General features: G+C 37.9%; 1 non-coding gene across 1 annotated transcript; it reads right to left on the minus strand.

Annotated features, from left to right (window-relative positions):
* Positions 1-2,845: 2,845 nt before the first annotated feature.
* LOC129150375 (small nucleolar RNA SNORA77) lies at positions 2,846-2,970 on the minus strand. The gene has a single exon (XR_008557119.1). It is a non-coding gene; the product is annotated as a small nucleolar RNA SNORA77 (small nucleolar RNA).
* Positions 2,971-5,709: the final 2,739 nt, after the last annotated feature.

Here is a 5,709-nt window from a genome sequence, read left to right on the forward strand (position 1 = left end):
TCTGTTTAATGCTTTACTGTCTCTGCATCTATCTTTTTGTTCATCAGGTTATAATGATCTTTATTTTCCATAAATGGGTGAGATCATGTGGTATTTTTCTTTCATTGCCTGGCTTATTTCACTTAACATAATGCTCTCCAGATCCATCCATGCTGCTGCGAATGGTAAGAATTCCTTCTTTTTTTATAGCAGTGTAGTATTCCATTGTGTAGATGTACCATAGTTTTCTAATCCACTCATATGCTGATAGGCATCTAGGCTGTTTCCAAATCTTAGCTATGGTGAATTGTGCTGCTATGAACATAGGGGTGAATATAACCTTTCTGATTGGTGTTTCTACTTTCTTGGGATATATTCCTAGAAGTGGGATTACTGGGTCAAATGGGAGTTCCATTTTCAGTTTTTTGAGGAAACTCCATACTGTTCTCCACAGTGGTTGCACCAGACTGCATTCCCACCAGCAGTGCATGAGGGTTCCTTTTTCTCCACATCCTCATAAGCACTTATCGTTTGTTGATTTGTTGATGATAGCTATTCTGACAGGTGTGAGATGGTACCTCATTGTCGTTTTGATTTGCATCTCTCGGATAATTAGTGACTTTGAGCATGTTTTCATATGTCTCTAGGCCTTCCTTCTGTCTTCTTGTGAAAAGTATCTACTTAGGTCCATTGCCCACTTTTTTATTGGATCATTTATCTTCCTTTTATTAAGTTGTATGAGTTCCTTGTAAATGTTGGAGATTAAACCTTTATCAGTGATAACATTTGTAAATATGTTCTCCCATACAGTGTGTTTTCTTGTTATTTTGTTGATGGTTTCTTTTGCTGTGCAAAAGCTTTTTATTTTGATGTAGTCCCATTTGTTTATTTTCTCTTTAGTTTCCATTGCCCTAGGAGCTGTATCGGTGAAGAAATTGCTTCGGCATATGTCTGAGATTTTGCTGCCTGTGGATTCCTCTAGTATTTTTATGGTTTCCTGTCTCATGTTTAAGTCCTTTATCCATTTTGAGTTTACTTTTGGGTATGGTGTAAATTGGTGGTCTAGTTTCATTTTTGTTTTGCATGTATCTGTTCAAGTTTCCCAACACCATTTATTGAAGAGACTCTTGATTCCATTGTATGTTCATGCCTCCTTTGTCAAATATTAATTGAGCATAGTGGTTTGGGTTGATATCTGGGTTCTCTATTCATTCCACTGGTCTATATGTCTGTTCTTTTGCCAGTACCAGGCTGTTTTGAGAATGGTGGCTTTTAATACAGCTTGAAATCTGGTATTGAGATCCCACCTACTTTGTTCTTCTTTCTCAGGATTGCTGTGGCTATTCGGGGTCATTTTTATTCCAGATGAATTTTTGGAGAGTTCTTTCTAGGTCTCTGAAATATGCCATTGATATTTTAATGGGGAGTGCATTGAATCTATAGATTGCTTTGGGTAGTATGGACATTTTAATGATATTGATTCTACCAATCCATGAACATGGTATTTTCTTCCATCTGTATATGTCTTCCTCTATCTCTTTTTTCAGTGTTCTGTAATTTTCCGTGTTTAGGTCTTTTACCTCCTTAGTTAAGTTTATTCCTAGGTATCTTAATTATTTTGGTGCAATGGTAAATGGGAATGCTTTTTTAGTCTCTCTTTCTGTAAGTTCACTATTGGTGTATAGAAAGGCCATAGATTTCTTGGTGTTAATTTTGTATCCTGCTACATTGCCAAATTCATTTATTAAGTCTAATAGTTTTTTTGATGGAGTCTTCAGGGTTTTTTATTTACAATATCATGTCATCTGCAAATAAGGACAGCTTTACTTGTTCTTTTCCAATTTGGATGTCTTTTATTTCTTCTTCTTGTCTGATTGCAATGGCTAATACTTCCAGTACTATGTCGAATAGGAGTGGTGAGAGTGGGCATCCCTGTCTTGTTCCTGTTCTTAGGGGAAATGGTTTTAGTTTTTGCCCATTGAGTATGATGTTGGTTATGGGTTTTTCATATATGGCTTTTATTATGTTGAGGTATGATCCTTATATTCCCACCTTGCTGAGAGTTTTTATCAAAAATTGGTGTTGGATTTTGTCAAATGCTTTTTCTGCATCAATTGATATGACTATGTGATTTTTATCTCTCAATTTGTTTATGTGATGTATCACTTTTATTGATTTGCGGATATTGTACCATCCTTGCATCCCTGTGATAAATCCTACTTGGTCATGGTGTATGATCTTTCTGATGTACTGCTGGATCTGATTTGCTAGAATTTTGTTGAGGATTTTGGCATCTATGTTCATGAGGGATATTGGCCTGTAATTCTCTTTCATTGTGTTGTCTTTATCTGGTTTTGGTATTAGGATGATGCTGGCTTCATAGAAGGCGTTTGGAAGTGTTTCTTCCTCTTGAATTTTTTGGAAGAATTTTAGGAGGATAGGTTTTAGTTCTTCCTTGAATGTTTGGTAAAACTCCCCTGTGTAGCCGTCTGGCCCCAGGCTTTTTTTTTTTTTGCTGGAAGCTTTTTGATGACTGCTTCAATTTCTTCTATAGTTATTGGCTTATTGAGATTTTTAGAATCTTCCTTATTGAGTTTTGGAAGGTTGTATTTGTCTAGGAATATGTCCATTTCCTCCAGGTTGTCCAGTTTGTTGGAGTAGAGTTGTTCATAGTATTTTTTAACAATCCTTTGTATTTCTGTTGGGTCTGTTGTTATTTCTCCTCTTTCATTTCTGATTTTGTTTATTTGGGTCCTCTCTCTTTGCTTCTTGGTGAGCCTGGCTAGAGGTTCATCAATCTTGTTTATCCTTTCAAAGAACCAGCTCTTGGTTTTGTTGATCTTTTCTATTGCTTTTTTTTTTTTTTCACCATGTCCCCAGGCAGCTGCATCGCCCTAGACAGGGCGAGGTGGTCGCAGTCCCTGGAATGTTTCTGTGGCAGACAGAAAAAGCACCCGCCTGGGACTGCAGCCGGGAACAGAGTGAGTCTGCAATCTATTGCTTTTTTTTTTTGTCTCTATGTTGTTTATCTCCACTCTGATCTTTTTTATTTCCTTCCTTCTGCTTACACTGGGCTTCTATTGTTGCTCTCTTTCTAAGTTTTTGAGTTGTAGGGTTAGGTAATTTATTACCATTGTTTTTTTCTTTCTTTTTTTTTTTTTGCAGTAGGCTTGTAGAGCTATGATCTTCCCTCTTAAGACTGCTTTCACTGTGTCCTATAGATTTTGGATTGTTGTGTTTTAATTGTCATTTGATGCCACGATGTTTTTTATTTCTTCTTTGATCTCTCTGGTAACCCAGTCATTGTTTAATACCACGCTATTTAGTCTCCATGTGTTTGATTTTTTGAATTGTTTTTATTGTAGTTGATTTCCAGTTTTATGCTATTGTGATCTGAGGAGATGCTTGATATGATTTCTGTCTTCTTGAATTTGAAGAGACTTTGCCTGTGAACCAATATATGGTCTATCTTTGAAAATGACCCCTGTGCACTTGCGAAGAATATGTATTCTATGGCTTTGGGGTGAAATGTTCTGAAGATGTCAATTAATTCCATCTGATCTAACGAGTCATTTAGGATTGCTGTTTCTTTGCTGATTTTTGTTTAGAGGATTTGTCCAGTGATGATAGTGGGGTATTAAAGTCCCCTACTATGATTGTATTGCTGTCAATCTCTCCCTTGATTTCCTCCAGGAGGTTTTTTTTTTTTTTTTTATGTACTTGGGTGCTCCTGTATTGGGTGCGTATGTTTACTGGAGTTATTTCTTCTTGTTGGATTGCTCCCTTTAGTATTATGAAGTGGCCTTCCTTATCTCTTGTTATGTACTTCACTTTGAGATCTAATTTGTCAGATATAAGTATTGCTATTCCAGCTTTTTTTTTTCATTTCCATTTGGCTGAAAAACCTTTTCCCATCCCTTCACCATCAGTCTGCGTGCGTCTTTTTTTTATGAGGTGGGTTTTCTGTAGACAGCAGATATATGGGTCATGTTTTCTTATCCACTCAGTTACCCGGTGTCTTTTGGTTGGAGCATTTAATTCATGTACATTTAAAGTTATTATTGATAGGTACTTGTTTGTTGCCATTTTTATTCTTTACCCTGTGTTTCTTCTTCCCTTCCTATTTCTTCTTTTTACAGCAGACCCTTTAGCATTTCTTGCATTGCTGGTTTGTTGGTAAGAAACTCCCTTAGTCCTTTTTTGTCTGTGAAGCTCCTGATTTCATCCTCGATTTTGATTAATAGCCTTGCTGGGTACAGTATTCTTGGATTCAGAACCTTCCTTTGCATGACTTTGTTTATTTCATTCCATTCCCTTCTGGCCTGGTGTGTTTCTGTTGAGAAATCAGTCGCTAGTCTGATGGGGGATCTTTTGTAGGTAACTTTCTGTCTCTCTCTGGCCACTTTTAAGATTCTTTGTTGTTGTTGTTTGCCAATTTAATTATAATGTGCCTTGTCGTTGGTCTTTTGGGGTTCATTTTGTTTGGGGCTCTGTGAGCTTCTTGGATTTGTGTGAGTTTTTTTCTTCCCTATATGAGGGAAGTTTCCTGTCATTATTTCTTCAAACAGGTTTTCTATTCCTTGCTCAGTTTCCTCTCCTTCTGGCACCCCTATTATGTGGATGTTGTTTTGTTTCATATTGTCCCAAAATTCTCTTAGGCTCTCCTTCTCCTTTTTAATTTTTCTTTCTAGAAGCTGTTCTGCTTGGGTATTTTTCCTACCTTGTCTTCTAGCTCCCTGATGCAGTCCTCTGCTTCTACTAGTCTACTGTTGATGCTTTCTATTGAGTTCTTTATAGCATTGATGTCATTTTTCATTTCTTCTTGGTTCTTCTTCATTTCCTCTTGGTTTTTACACATATTGTTGAATTTCTCTTCCATTCTTTTCATCCACCTTATGTGCCGAGAACCAACTCCAGCATGTAATAATTACAAGAGTTCCATCAAAAGGTTGATGGGACTTGGGCGCTCAACAGGGTTGAGCCACACATGTAGTTTACCTGTTGGAAACAGCTAAATGGCACTTCCCCAAAACCTAAATAGGATTGTTAACTGCCAGACAGCTCAGGGCATATTATTGCCTCCTGTTGTCCAAACACCTGAACAGCTGTAGGCTATTCCCTTAATTGATAATGCTTCTGTATTCTACCCTTTGATACCTTACCCTTTGAACCATATATTTCCAGCTTGCCTTGGGACAAATTGTGTTTAATAAAACACGGGGTCCTTAGACAAGGAAGAGTCTTTAGCTCCCTTTAGCTGGAGATCCTCTGACCCCCAATGCCTTTCAATATTATCTTTCCTCTCCAGACTCTTTAATCATCTATGTGCAGCCCCTTTCTCCAGAATGCTGAACCCTTTGTAAGGCTGGGAAAAGAACCCCAGCACTTATGACCATTTCCCTGAATTCTTTCTCTAGAGGTTGCTTGCATCCATTTCATTTACTTCCTTTTCTGGTGATGCCTGCATTTCTTTCACATGCAGGCTGTTTTTTTTGTCTCCCCATGATCTCTCTTCTCTGAGTTTCTGGTTATGTAGTTCTCTCTCTCCTTTCTGTGAGGAGTCACAGAGCTCCTCCGAATCTGCATACTCCCGCCACTTGGCGACCAGTGTTTCTGGGTTCACAGCTGTTTGCTGGGTGCCATTGTTGTGTATTCCTGTGACAATGCACTTTGGCCTCCTGTGTTCTTCCTTTGGTGACCCTAACACACTGGACTCAAGTTAAGGGTCTT

The sequence above is a fragment of the Eptesicus fuscus genome, chromosome 1 (genome assembly GCF_027574615.1).
Source record: "Eptesicus fuscus isolate TK198812 chromosome 1, DD_ASM_mEF_20220401, whole genome shotgun sequence".
NCBI lineage: Eukaryota > Metazoa > Chordata > Mammalia > Chiroptera > Vespertilionidae > Eptesicus > Eptesicus fuscus.